This window comes from Stegostoma tigrinum, chromosome 8, assembly GCF_030684315.1.
Source record: "Stegostoma tigrinum isolate sSteTig4 chromosome 8, sSteTig4.hap1, whole genome shotgun sequence".
NCBI lineage: Eukaryota > Metazoa > Chordata > Chondrichthyes > Orectolobiformes > Stegostomatidae > Stegostoma > Stegostoma tigrinum.
The window spans coordinates 56,830,881-56,846,509 of NC_081361.1; the positions used below are offsets into that span (position 1 = coordinate 56,830,881).

The window sequence follows — 15,629 nt, forward strand, 5'->3', positions numbered from 1 at the left end:
TTTTGTAACCCCAAATGGACTGTTTCAATTTAAAGTAATGCTGTTTCGAAAGAAAAACTCACCAGCCACTTTTCAAAGGCTTATGAACAGAGTTGTTGCTGGACTGACTAATTGTGCCGTCTACATAGATGACTCAGTGATCTTTAGCCATTTGTGGAAATACCACATGGAGGACTTGGCAGAGGTCTTTAAGAGAGTATGGAAGGCAAAGGTAGTCATGAATGTGGCAAAAACAGAATTTGTAAAGGCGGAAGTGACATTTTTAGGATTCAACATTGGATGCAGACGTATGACACCGAGGAATGTGAAGCTGAAGGCCGTTGAGGAATTTCCACGACCATCGTCAAAGAAGGAAGTGCCATGATTTTTTTAGGATTGAGCAGATTCTGCAGGAAATTTGTACCCGACTTTACTAGTGTAATGGCACCATCGACAGATTTGTTTTAAAAAAAAACAAAATTTCAGTGGATAGAGCGATACCCATCACACCAGTTTTAGCCGCGACAAACTTTTTGAAAGCCTTCAAAGTCGCCATTGACGCAAGTGAAGTAGTTGTTGGAGCTTTGTTATTGCAGGAGGATGATTGTGAAATAGAAAAGCCAATTGTTATTTTTCAGAAAAAAAATCAATATACACCAGAAAAATTATTCAACCATTGAAAAAGATTTATTGAGTTTGGCAATAGCCTTACAACATGTTAAAATTTCCATTGCATACAGGGTATCAAAGGTGACTGTATATACCAATCACACGCCTTGACTTTTCTAGAAAGATTTCAGGACAGTAACACCAGATTATTTCATTGGAGTCTTATGTTACAAGCAGCTTGTTTACAGATTGTACAAATTGCGAGTCATGAAAATATTCTCGCAGATGTTTTATCATGAGTTTAAAGAAAAATACTTATATAAGATAAAAGCTATGGTGTTCAATTTTATATCAAAATGAAATTAGTATAAAATGTGTAACCCTACATGAATGATGTGATGGAGTTAAGTTTTTAAAGTGAAAAAAATGCCAACATTTCATAATGAGAGTTCATTTTTTTTCTTAAGGCGGGAGATATTACGAAGTTGGGTAGAAAACTTGTGGATTGGGAGGCAGGAAGTTAGAATTTGGTGTTTGTAAAACGCTAGAGCGAAAAGCATTGTGTGGTCCCTTTAAAAGATGATATACTTTTCCTGTGCTTAGAGATTTAAAATGGACGTCTGTGAGCAGCAGATTGAAAGTTTACAATTACACAGAGAGTACCTAACTTGAAACATTTGTATTGAGAGGCCATACAGTTAGCAGGCCAAGCAGCAGTTTTTACTCAGACAACAGGCTTTTGAATTTAGCCAATCAATTTGAACCAGGTGATGCATTTTGGAAGATCTAATTCAAGAGCAAACTATACAGTAAATGGAAAAGTCCTGGGGAAAGCTGATGTACATTTGGTGTTCAGGTCCATTGTTCCCTGAAGGTGACAACGCAGGTTAATTGAGTGGTAAAGAAGGCATACGGCATGCTTTCCTTCATCGGACGGGGTATTGAGTACAAGAGTTGGCAGGACGTGCTACAGTTGTATAAGACTTTGATTCGGCCACATTTAGAGTACTGCATACAGTTCTGGTCGCCACGTTACCGAAAGGATGTGGATGCTTTGGAGAGGGTGCAGAGGAGGTTCACCAGGATGTTGCCTGGTATGGAGGGCGCTAGCTATGAAGAAAGATTGAGTAGATTAGGATTTTTTCATTAGAAAGACGGAGATTGCGGGGTGCTGATTGAGATTGACAAAATCATAAGGGGTATAGATGAGGTGGATAGCAAGAAGCTTTTTCCCAGTGTGGGGGAGTCAATTACTAGTGGTCATGAGTTCAAAGTGAGAGGAGGAAAGTTTTAGGGAGATATACGTGGAAAGTTCTTTACACAGATAGTGGTGGGTGCCTGGAATATGATGCCAGTGGAGGTGGTAGACACAGATACGATAGTGTCTTTGAAGATGTATCTGGACAGGTACATGGATGGGCAGGGAGCAAAGGGATACAGACCCTTAGAAAATAGTTGAGACAGAGGATCTCGATCGATGCAGGCTTGGAGGGCCGAAGGGCCTGTTCCTGTGCTGTAATTTTCTTTGTTCTTTGTTCTATGTTCAGATATTTAGATACCAAAAAATGATTACATTTAAATCTGATGGTTTTGACAAAATAGGACAAGTCCAATTGTAAGAAATAGTGATATGTCATCAAGGGTATAAAAGAAAGGGGCACTTTGACAAAACCACAGAGCTAACTGCCAAGTGCCAGATCTGCAGGCCTCAGCTCTCCAGAGAAAATTCCTGCTGTCACAGCTCCCTCTATGTCTTAGTGAAGCACCATCTAAATATCAATGGTACCAACTGTACAACTAGTTAATACTTCTGACAGATGAATCGACGGGGAAGGCATTCCTGACAGAAGGCGGCACAGGACATTCCAGAAGACACATCCTGGCTATGATTTCGAGAGACTAAATTCTGTCATTTTATATATAAGTGGGAGTTTTATTTATTGAAACAGCATTCCATAAGACTCTTGCTGTATTCAGGAATAGTGGCTGGAAGGGATTTATTCTGTTTGTTAATAGGTTAGTTAATTTGTTCACTGTTATGAGTTAGATAAAGAAACTGTTACTTCTTGATTTTAAAGTGAGTTTCAGGGTTTTGTTTTATTTAACCTCTAGAAGTTGCTGAAAAGCATGATACACCACTTTTCGCACTGCTTTTACAGATTATGAGGCGAGGTGCTCCTCATTGGGGATTTCAGTTTTAGTTCTGGGGGGGCGGAGTCAACCTCTGCTTTTATAACATTGGGACAGGGCAGTACATTATGGCTTAGTAACTGGGGTGCAGGGCTCTGGAGGGCCCACTGTACTTTGGTCAGGGTCCAGAGGCAGGGCAGGGTCCTGTGATTTGTGTCCTTGTTTCTGCATGCCAGCACCCCCAAGGAGTTGTCTGTTTTGGCAACCTATAGTGTAGCTGTCTCTGAGATGGTCGTCAAAGGGGCTGAAACTAAAATGAATGACAAAAACATTCGTACCTAATCTGCTGACATATTCCACTTGTCCTACACTCCACAGTCTCCACCAGGACAGGCAGACGTGCCCACAGGATAGTTACAAATCAAATACATAGGAAAATCCATTTTTTTAAATGAAAGGTCCATTCTGATGTATACATTTAATTTTGAATATTTGTTTTGTATTTTTGTTTTAATTTTTGTTACATGATCAATTTGTTGACCTGATGATCAAACAGAGCAAAGGTAAAGTATGGGACACAATTGGGTGACATTCATGACATAATTGGATCACTGACGACCTGGCTAGAAAGGAGTTATAATAATGAAAAAAAAACAAAATACAGCAAAGGCATGGCAGATCACCAATATGGATAATTGGAGACTTTTTGCCAGGGTGGAAATGACTATTACAACGGGCCATATTTTCAAAGTGATTGGTGGAAGGTATAGGGGAGATGTCAGAGATAGATTCTTTACACAGAGTGGTGGGTGTGGAATGCGCCGCCGGCAGTGGTAGTGGAGTCAGATACTTCAGAGACTTTTAAGTGACTTTTGGATAGGCACATGGAGGAGAGTAAAATGTAGGGTATGCAAGGTAGTTTGATCTTCGTAGGATAATAGATCGGCACAACATTGTGGGCCGAAGGGCCTGTACTGTACTGGTCTATGTTCTCTATTCTGTGTTCTATGTTCTATCAGTGGAGAGAAGATTTTACTGTTTCAAGACAATGACCTTTCAGCAGAAATGAAGAAAGCTCAAACTGTGATGTTGGTTGTCTTCTCCTTTCTTCTCCTTTCTCTCTTTCTTTCCCTCGTCCCCCTCCTCCTTATTCTGGTCACTGCATAGCTGACAGCAAGGACTGTACTTTCATGATGGAGGGGTTTTGTAGCCTACAGCAGACCATCCTGAATCCTGGCACCTTTTCTTCCAAGCACTCCTTCAGTATGGTCTAGGAAATATTCTTTGATGTCCCCAATGTTCTGATCTGTCACATTTTAGATAGCAGTATGACTTATTTTATATGCATGCTGCCCACATGTACATATGTTGCGTACCCGAGCCAGGAGTCCAGATCAAAGGATATATCTTGTCACCAAGTAACCACTGTGTGGTTTGTTGTGGTGGTTCAAATGTAGACATACAAGAAACTGCTGCAGAATGAATGCACTATAACTGCTGAAGGGGTAATAGGAACATGATATGCTGCACATCATGCTGCCTAACATATTAATTTTAAAATTCAGTCATCTAATGAAAAGATAATGAGGTAGTTGACTCAGCTGACTGAAGGACAGTTATCAGTCAAACACCTAATGCGTGAACAGTATAAATAATAAGTTGTCATGATAATAAGAAGAATAAGTGTGCTTAATAAGTTTGAGTCATCTCAGCTCAGCTCTATTTAAGACAGGGCTTGTTGAACGCACATGACCAGTAAGCTTTGCATGGCCAGGGATGAGAGATCTCACCCGGAGTGAGACAACCCTGAATAAGTTTTGGTTCAGGGAATTTGAAGGCAGCAGGGCGTTCAAAGCAGAGGGAGATAAGTGCTAACCCTTCGGTTTTTTGGCTCATATTTTGGAAGTTCTTTTTCAATAGGATGAATTGAAGTCCAGGATCAGTGGCCAAGTACAAAAGAGTGACTTCATGGGGAAGCCTTAAGTTCATTTTTTGGTGAGGCTACTAATTTGACTACTATAGTTAATTTCAGGTTGATAGTAAATAGGGGAAAGATTTACAGGCTACAAACTAAAAGACCAGTATAAAATGGTTTAAAATCAAATTAAGAAGTAAATAATTAAAATAGAGATCCCAGGCCGTGGAATGTGTTGTAACACGTGGGAGCTGTTGGACTTTGTTGTGATTCAGAGTGACCACATTTGTAGTTAGTATTGGCTGCGTGAGGAGCTCTGACTCAGAGTTGATGAGCTGGAGTCTGAGCTTCAAACACTGTGACACATCAGGGAGGAGGAGAATTACCTGGATGCTGTGTTCCAGAAAGGGGGAGAAAAGAGAAATGTTGTTGTAACCAGGAGAAAAGACATTGTTCCCTGTGACCACGATCAGGGGTCTCCAAAGGCTGTGTTACTTACATGGTGCCCAGGTTTGGGATATCTTGTCTGCGCTGCAAGGAAACTTAAAAGTGCAAAGGGAATGATCCAGATGTTCTGGTCCACGTAGGTGCCAACAATATAGGTGCAAAGTGCAAAGTGGTTCTGCTGAGGGAATATGAGCACCTAGAGGCTAAATTAAAAAGCAGAGCCAAAAAGGCAATAGATTTTAGATTTGACTTGAGCCAACTTTCAAATTGGCACAAGATCAACAAATTGAAAGAGAAAAATGCATGACTCAACAATTGTTGTATGAGAAATGAGTTTAAAACCATGGGACTTAACATCAGTACTGGGAAGGAGGAAGCTGTTCCAGTGAGGTGTACTTCGCCTAAATCATGCTGGTAATAGAGTAATGGTATATTGCATAGCTAGGGCTGGGGATGGGGGTTTAAACTAAATAGTGGAGGGTGGATTCAGTTGCATGGAAAATTATGAGAAAAATGAAAGCAGTGTAGGGCTCAGCGAAGGTTATTAAAGTTTCCAGAACAAATAATAGGACAGAGAGTATGGAAAGGGTCAGGAATCTAACTTAAGACACCAGATAAGGGGACAACTCTGAGAAGTGGGACAGTCAACACAGTACTCAATGTGTGGTACTTAAATGCAGGTAGTATACAAAAAAAAGTAAATGAGCTTGTAGTAGAGATTGAAATTGGCAGGTATGATGTTGTGGGTATCACAGATGTGGCTGCAGTGGGGCCAGAGCTGAGAACTAACTATTTAATGATACATGTGCTGTCGAAAGGACAGACAGATGACCAGAGGGGCTGGGGTTGCCTAGTTCATAAGAAATTAAGTTAAATTGACAGCAAGATGTGATGTAGAGTCGAAAGTGTAAAATATGTGTGGATAGAGTTGAAGAACCACAATGGAAAAAAACACCCTGATAGGAGTTGTGTGCAGGCTTCCTTTTAGTAGCCAGGCTGTGGGAAAGAGGAAATTCAGTTTACAAAAAGACATGCAAGAAAGTCACTATTACAATATCATGGGGACTTCAATGTGCACATGGATTGGGAGAAACACATTGTTAGCGAATTTCAAGAAAAGGAGCTTGTGGAATGTCTACAAGATTTTTTTTTAGAGCAGCTTGTGGTATAACCCACAAGGGAAAAGACAATTCTGTATTTGGTGATGTGTAAGGCAGACTTGATTAAGAACCTTAAGGCGAAGAAACCCCAAGGGGGCAGTGACCATAATATGATAGAATTCACCCTGCAGCTTGAGAGGGAGAAGCTGGAATCAGATGTAATTGTTTTACATTTGAGTATAGGTAACTATAAAGACATAAAAGAAGACCAGTCCAGAGTTGATTGGAAGGGGATCCGAGTAGATGTTTCTGGGGATAATTCAAGAGGGATAGCAGAAATTCGTTCCAAGGAAGAAGAAACATCCTAAGGAGAGTATAAGGCAACCATGGCTGACAAGGGAAGTCAGGGACAGCGTAAAAGTAAAAGAAAAAGCAAACAATATTGTCAAGATTAGTGTCTAGCCAGAGGATAGGGAAGACGTTAAAAACCAGGAAATAACTGAAAAAAACGAGATTGGGTCGGGGAGAAGATGAAATATGAGAGTCGGCGATCAAGTAATATAAAAAAATTGCAAGAGGTTTTTTTTAAAAAGTATCTATAAAGTAAGAGAGAGATGTAAGAGTGGACACTGGACTACACTTCAGCCTCTTCACGCTGAAGAAGTCATAAGAGGAGAACAAAGAAATGGCAAAAAACTGAATAGGCACTCGGCATCAATTTCCACTATGGAAGGTGCCAGCAGCATTCCAGAACTTCAAGACAGTCAGATTAGAGGTGTGTAGTGGCCATCACTAAGGTGAAGGTGCTGGGGAAGCTGAAATGTCTGAAGGTAGATCAATAACCAGGTCAAGATGGTTCCACACTATCCAGGCTGCTCTTTATTCTGTAAGATTCAAACAAATTCTACCCTCAGAGTTCTGAAGGAGATAGCTGAAGAGTTTGCAGAGGCTTTGGTGGTGATATTTCAGGAATCACTGGAGTCAAGGAGGGTGCCAGAGGACCAAAAAATAACAGTGGTAACACCATATTTTAAGGAGAGGCAGGGAGGAGTAAGGAAACTGTAGGCCAGTTAGCCTGACCTTGATCACTTGTAAAATTGGGCTGAGCCAGCATGGTTACATCAAGAGGAGGCCATGCCTGACATTTCCGATAGAATTCCTTTGAGATAGTAACAAGCAAGTTACAGAAAGGAGAGGCAATGGATGTAGAGCTGGATGAACACATCAGACCAAGCATCTTAGGAGCAGGAAAGCTAACGTTTCGGGCCGAGACCCTTCATCAGAAATGGGGGAGGGGAAGGAGTTTCTGAAATAAATAGTGAGAGGGGGGGAGGCGGATCGAAGATGGATAAAGGAGAAGATAGGTGGAGAGGAGACAGACCAGTCAAAGAGGCAAGGATGGAGCCAGTAAACGTGAGTGTAGGTGGGGAGGTAGGGAGGAGATAGGTCAGCCCAGAGAGCTCGGACAGGTCAAGGGGGCGGGAAGAGGTTAGTAGGTAGGAGATGGGGGTGGGACTTGTGGGAGGAGGGGATAGGTGGAAGGACAGGTTAGGGAGGCGGAGACGAGCTGGGCTGATTTTAGGGTGCGGTGGGGGAAGGGGAGATTTTGAAGCTTGTGAAATCCACATTGTTACCATTAGGCTGCAGGGTTCCCAAGTGGAATATGAGTTGCTGTTCCTGCAACCTTCGGGTGGCATCGTGTGGCACTTACAGGAGGCCCAGGATGGACGTGTCGTCTGTGGAATGGGAGGGGGAGTTGAAATGGTTCGCGACTGGGAGGTGCAGTTGTTTTGTGCGAACTAAACGCAGGTGTTCTGCAAAGCGGTCCCCAAGTCTCCTCTTGGTTTCCCCGATGTAGAGGAGGCCACAAGGGGAACAGCAGATGTAGTATACCACATTAGTAGATATGCAGCTGAACATCTGCTTGATGTGGAAAGTCTTCTTGGGGCCTGGGATGGGGCCGAAGCGGGAGGCGTGGGGCAGGTGTAGCACTTCCTGTGGTTGCAGGGAAAAGTGCTGCGTGTGGTGGGTTTGGAGGGGATTGTGGAGCGGACAAGGGTGTCACGGAGAGAGTGGCCCCTCCGGAAGGCAGATAAGGGTGGGGATGGAAAAGTGTCTTTGGTGATGGGGTCAGAATGCAGATAGCCGAAGTGTCGGAGGATGATGCGTTGGATCCGGACGGTGGTGGGCTGGTATGTGAGGATGAGGGGATTCTCTTTTGATTGTTACTGTGGGGTGTGAGAGATGTGTTGCGGGAAATGCAGGAGACATGGTCGAGGGTGTTCTCAACTACTGAGGGGTGGCTGTTGCGGTCCTTGAAAAACAAGGATATCTGAGATGTACGGGAGTGGAATGCCTCAACTTGGGAGCAGATGCAGCGGAGGCGAAGGAATTGGGAATAGGGGATGGCATTTTTGCAGGAAGGAGGGTGGGAGGAGGTGTATTCTAGGTAGCTGTGGGAGTTGGTGGGCTTGAAGTGGATGTCGGTTTCTAGGTGGTTGCCGGAGATAGAGACAGAGAGGTCCAGGAAGGAGAGAGAGGTTTAGAGATGGTTGAGGTGAGACGTTGGGATGAAACGTGTCGGTAAAGTGGATGAACTGTTCGAGCTCCTCTTGGGAGCACAAGGCGGTACCGATACAGCCATCAATGTATCGGAGGAAGAGGTGGGGTTTGGGGCCTGTGTAGGTAAGGGAGAGGGTTTGTTCTACGTAACCTATAAAGAGGCAGGCATAGCTTGGGCCCATGCGGGTACCCATGCCCACCAACTTTGTCTGTAGGCAGTGGGAGGAATTGAAAGAGAAGTTGTTGAGGGTGAGGACGTGTTTGGTTAAGCAGAGGAGGGTGTCAGTGGAGGGGGACTGGCTGGGTCTGCGTGCCAGGAAGAAGTGGAGGGTCTTTAGGCCCTCTGTATGGGGAATGCTGGTGTATAGGGACTGGACGTCCATGGTAAAGATGAGGTGTTGGGGACCAGGGAATTGGAAGTTCTGGAGGAGGTGGACGGCATGGGTAGTGTCATGGAAGTAGGCAGGGAGTTTCTGGACCAAGGGGGAGAAAATGGAGCCCCGGCAGTTGTACTCCTCAACAACTCCTCTTTCAAGGAGACTGAATGGATAACCCTTTTAAACTCAGCCAGTGTGGTTAACCCGTGGAGCTCTTTGTCACAAGGTCTGTGAAGGGTACGTTATTGAGTCTATTTAAAAGAGAGATAGATTCTTGATCAGTAAGGGTTTCGAGGGCTATGGGACGAAGTCAGGAGAATGGGTTTGAGAAACATATCCGTCATGATCGAATGGTGGAACAGAATCAATGGGCCAAATGTCCTCATTCTGCTCCAATATCTTATGTTATAATTTCATTTTGAGGCCACAGAGCACCTTTAGGCTGTAGGATATCTTGTGAAGTCAGTGACTCTTTGCACAGTGAGGAAATCTGCAGTCCTCCTCGAACTATTTACTTGCTCCATCTGCTTCTGTCTGGAAAAAGAAATATATTCAGCTCTCTTGGAATGTAGACCTAGTGCCCTTCCTTCTCCAACAGTAAACTGGAAAATGATGAAAATATTGAGTGTTCCCGACTTGAAAGAGCCAGATTTATAAAGGTTTGTGGTTATGATGGCCTTCACAACCACCACTGCTGTCCAGCTTTAAGGTTGCAGTTATGGTTGGATCTGGAAGCAGATTTCAATGATGCCCTCCTTGCTGATATGGGGAAGCTTTACAGACTGTTCCTCACAGATCTTCAGGTGAGAATGTCCTTCTTCTTCTCAGTCCTTATCCAGCAATCATTCTTGCTCTGAGTTGTCTGTACTCATTTCTCCCTTTGATGCTATAGGGCAAGTTGGATGCAAGCCATTGCAAAAAAATCTGCCAGACATAGCTTTCTGTTGAAAAGGGGAAGGTAATTAACTCTTTCATTGTCTCTGACTTTGCTCTAAAGGCAATCCATTCTGAAGAAGGATCACTGGACCTGAAACATTAACTGTGCTTTCTGTCCATAGATGATGGCAGATCTGCACAGTTTCTCAAGCAATTTCAGTTTTCCTTCAGTGTTTTCTTTACTTCCTTCTTTCTGTTACATCTTGCTCTCTGTTTGAAATTACAGATTCAATATTTTGAGGATCACCGGTGGGACTTGGCTAGACCCTCAGAATTTACAATAGCATGTTAGGGATAGGTTTATACCACTGGGCAAGAGTTATAGCTGGGGGAAAGCCAATTACGATGAGATTAGGCAAGATTTAGGGGGCATAGAATGGGGAAGGAAACTGCAGGGTATGGGCACATTAGAAATGTGGAGCCTATTCAAGGAAAAGCTCCTGTGTGTCCTAGATAAGTATGTACCTGTCAGGCAGGAAGGGAGCTGTAGAGAGCGGGAGCCATGGTTTATGAAGGAGGTGGAATCTCTGGTCAAGAGGAAGAAGAAGGCTTATGTTAGGATGAGATGTGAAGGCTCAGTTAGGGCGGTTGAGGGCTACGAGATAGCCGGGAAAGACCTAAACAGAGAGCTCAGAAGAGCCAGGAGGAGACATGAGAAGTTGTTGGTGGATAGGAACAGGGTAAACCCTAAGGCTTTCTATAGGTATTTAAGGAATAAAAGAGTGACGAAAGTAAGATTAGGGCCAATCAAGGATAGTGGTGGGAAGTTGTGTGTGGAGTCAGAGGAGATAGGGGAAGCACTAAATGAATATTTTTCAACAGTATTCACTCTAGAAAACGACAATGTTGTTGAGGAGAATATTGAAATACAGGCTACTAGACTAGGTGGGATTGAGGTTCACAAGGAAGAGGTATTAGAAATCCTTCAGAAGGTGAAGATAGATAAGTCCCCTGGGCCGGATGGGATTTATCCTAGGATCCTCTGGGAAGCCAGGGAGGAGATTGCCGAGCTTTTGGCATTGATCTTTAACTCGTCATTGTCTACAGGAATAGTGCCAGAAGACTGGAGGATAGCAAATGTGGTTCCCCTGTTCAAGAAGGGGAGTAGAGACAACTCTGGTAATTATAGACCAGTGAACCTTACCTCAGTTGTTGGTAAAGTGTTGGAAAAGGTTATAAGAGATAGGATTTATAATCATCTAGAAAAGAATAAATTGATTAGGGATAGTCAGCACGATTTTGTGAATGGTAAGGCGTGCCTCACAAACCTTATTGAGTTCTTTGAGAAGGTGACCAAACAGGTAGATGAGAGTAAACCACTTGATGTGGTGTATATGGATTTCAGCAAGGCGTTCGATAAGGTTCCCCACAATAGGCTATTGTACAAAATGCGGAGAAGTGGGATTGTGGGAGATATAGCAGTTTGGATCAGAAATTGGCTTGCTGAAAGAAGACAGAGGGTGGGAGTTGATGGGAAATGTTCATTCTGGAGACCAGTTACTAGTGGTGTACCGCAAGGGTCGGTGTTGGGTCCAGTGCTGTTTGTCATTTTTATAAATGACCTGGATGAGGGCGTAGAAGGATGGGGTAGTAAATTTGCAGACGACACTAAGGTCGGTGGAGTTGTGGATAGTGACGAAGGATGCTGTAGGTTGCAGAGAGACATAGATAAGCTGCAGAGCTGGGCTGAGAGGTGGCAAATGGAGTTTAATGCGGACAAGTGTGAGGTGATGCACTTTGGTAGGAGTAACTGGAAAGCAAAGTACTGGGCTAATGGTAAGATTCTTGGTAGTGTAGATGAGCAGAGAGATCTCGGTGTCCATGTACACAGATCCTTGAAAGTTGCCACCCAGGTTGACAGGGCTATTAAGAAGGCATACAGTGTTTTAGCTTTTATTAATGGAGGGATCGAGTTCCGGATCCAAGAGGTTATGCTGCAGCTGTACAAAACCCTGGTGCGGCCGCACTTGGAGTATTGTGTACAGTTCTGGTCACCGCGTTATAAGAAGGATGTAGAAGCTTTGGAAAGGGTGCAGAGGAGATTTACTAGGATGTTGCCTGGTCTGGATGGAAGGTCTTACGTGGAAAAGCTGAGGGACTTGAGGCTGTTTTCGTTAGTCAGAAGAAGGTTGAGAGGTGACTTAATTAAGACATATAAAATAATCAGAGGGTTCGATAGGGTGGATAGGGAGAGCCTTTTTCCTCGGATGGTGATGGCGAGCACGAGGGGGCATAGCTTTAAATTGAGGGGTGACAGATATAGGACAGATGTCAAAGGTAGTTTCTTTACTCAGAGAGTAGTAAGAGAATGGAATGCTTTGCGTGCAAACAGTAGTAGATTTGCCAACTTTAGGCACATTTACGTCATCATTGGACAAGCATATGGACGTACATGGAATAGTGTAGGTGAGATGGGCTTCAGATTGGTATGACAGGTCGGCACAACATCAAGGGCTGAAAAGCCTGTACTGTGCTGTAATGTTCTATGTTCCATGTTCTTTTTGTCTGTAGCAGCCCACTTCTTTGAAATAAAACAGATTTTGAATTTAGGAAGTTCTAATATCTCCATAGTACATTAGATTCTGATCCATCTTCATGATGCTGCAACAGCTGATAGAATTCAGTCAGAAATGAAACTGTAAGTAATTGATGACCTCTTCAAATAGCACTCCTCTTTAAATATATTTATTAAAAATAACATTTGTTTTGAAGTAATTTGACTTAAAATTTCCTCTCAACAAAATATGTACAACATTTCTGTTTCTCACACATTCTTTCCTGTTAGACAAGATATTCAACATGATGACATCAGCACTGCATTACAGCCAAAATGTTAAAGCTCCCACTGGCAGATTTTAAATCAATAACTGCATTGTTACAATTCTGGACATTGAAACAGTGAAAAGAGAAACTGAGATGATAGAACATAGAACATTACAGCACAGTACAGGCTCTTCGGCCCTTGATGTTGTGCCGACCTGTCATACCAAACTCAAGCCCATCTGACCTACACTATTCCATGTACATCCATATGCTTGTCCAATGACGACTTAAATGTACCTAAAGTTGGCAAATCTACTACCGTTGCAGGCAAAGCGTTCCATTCCCTTACTACTCTCTGAGTAAAGAAACTACCTCTGACATCTGTCCTATATCTTTCACCCCTCAATTTAAAGCTATGCCCCCTCGTGCTCGCTGTCACCATCCTAGGAAAAAGGCTCTCCCTATCCACCCTATCTAACCCTCTGATTATTTTATATGTTTCAATTAAGTCACCTCTCAACCTTCTTCTCTCAAATGAAAACAGCCTCAAGTTCCTCAGCCTTTTCTCGTAAGACCTTCCCTCCATACCAGGCAACATCCCAGTAAATCTCCTCTGCACCCTTTCCAAAGCTTCCACATCCTTCTTATAATGCGGTGACCAGAACTGTACACAATACTCCAAGTGCGGCCGCACTAGAGTTTTGTACAGCTTCACCATAACCTCTTGGATCCGGAACTCGATTCCTCTATTAATAAAAGCTAAAACACTGTATGCCTTCTTAATAGCCCTGTCAACCTGGGTGGCAACTTTCAAGGATCTGTGTACACGGACACCGAGATCTCTCTGCTCATCTACACTACTCAGAATCTTACCATTAGCCCTGTACTCTGCCTTCTGGTTACTCCTGCCAAAGTGCATCACCTCACACTTGTCTGCATTAAACTCCATTTGCCACCTCTCAGCCCAGCTCTGCAGCTTATCTATGTCTCTCTGCAACCTACAGCATCCTTCGTCACCATCCACAACTCCACCGACCTTAGTGTCGTCTGCAAATTTACTAACTCATCCTTCTACGCCCTCATCCAGGTCATTTATAAAAATGACAAACAGCAGTGGACCCAACACCGACCCTTGCGGTACACCACTAGTAACTGGACTCCAGGATGAACATTTCCCATCAACTCCCACCCTCTGTCTTCTTTCAGCAAGCCAATTTCCGATCCAAACTGCTATATCTCCGACAATTCCATTCCTTTGCATTTTGTACAATAGCCTATTGTGGGGAACCTTATCGAACGCCTTGCTGAAATCCATACACACCACATCAACCGGTTTACTCTCAGCTACCTGTTTGGTCACCTTCTCAAAGAACTCAATAAGGTTTGTGAGGCACGACCTTCCCTTGACAAAACCGTGCTGACTATCCCTAATCAATTTATTCTTTTCTAGATGATTATAAGTCCTATCTCTTATAACCTTTTCCAACACTTTACCAACAACTGAGGTAAGGTTCACTGATCTATAATTACCAGGGTTGTCTCTACTCCCCTTCTTGAACAGGGGAACCACATTTGCTATCCTCCAGTCTTTTGACACTATTCCTGTAGACAATGACGAGTTAAAGATCAATGCCAAAAGCTCGGCAATCTCCTCCCTGGCTTCCCAGAGGAACCTCGGATAAATCCCATCCGGCCCAGGGGTCTTATCTATCTTCACCTTCTGAAGGATTTCTAATACCTCTTCCTTGTGAACCTCAATCCCACCTAGTCTAGTAGCCTGTATCTCAGTATTCTCCTCGACAACATTGTCGTTTTCTAGAGTGAATACTGTTGAAAAATATTCATTTAGTGCTTCTCCTATCTCATCTGACTCCACACACAACTTACCACTACTGTCCTTGATTGGGCCTAATCTTACTTTCGTCATTCTTTAATTCCTTAAATACCTATAGAAAGCCTTAGGGTTTACCCTGATCCTATCCACCATCAACTTCTCATGTCTCCTCCTGGCTCTTCTGAGCTCTCTCTTTAGGTCTTTCCGGGATACCTTGTAGCCCTCAAGTGCCCTAACTGAGCCTTCACATCTCATCCTAACATAAGCCTTCTTCCTTTTGACCAGAGATTCCACCTCCTTCGTAAACCATGGCTCCCGCACTCTACAGCTTCCTCCCTGCCTGACAGGTACATACTTATCTAGGACACACAGGAGCTTTTTCTCGAATAAGCTCCTCATTTCTAATGTGCCCATCCCCTGCAGTTTCCTTCCCCATTCTATGCTCCCTAAATCTTGCCTAATCTCATCGTAATTGGCTTTCCCCCAGCTATAACTCTTGCCCAATGGTATACACCTATCCCTTTCCATCACTAAAGTAAACATAACAGAATTGTGATCACCATCACCAAAGTGCTCACCTACTTCCAAATCTAACACCTGGCCGGGCTCATTACCCAGTACTTTTTTTCTTGGATTTAATTTCAGTTTCTGATCCACAGACATTTCTGTTGTGTTACAATATTTTAAATTATCAATTGTTGGAGCATAGTAAAGTGTCATTGAATACTCAACTCTGGTGTAACTCAGCATTCTCAGCATCTCACTCCCAAGTGCTGGCATGGAAGCATGATAGACGCTGACCATTAAATTTTCACTTCTGCTGTCTCAACCACTGTTAGGATAGGAACAAGAGAGACTGAGGAGATGTCTGTAATCTGCTCTTTAAACTGGGAAAAATGTGCGACACAAGGGCATTCCAGAAAATTGTTGAGCATTAAAGGCTGATAGTCACCTCTCATGAATGAATAGAAAAATGA

General features: G+C 43.3%; 1 protein-coding gene across 6 annotated transcripts in view; it reads left to right on the forward strand.

Annotated features, from left to right (window-relative positions):
* Positions 1–15,629, forward strand: part of fggy (FGGY carbohydrate kinase domain containing) — a 490,678-nt gene that overhangs the window by 224,726 nt on the left and 250,323 nt on the right. The window lies entirely within an intron of this gene.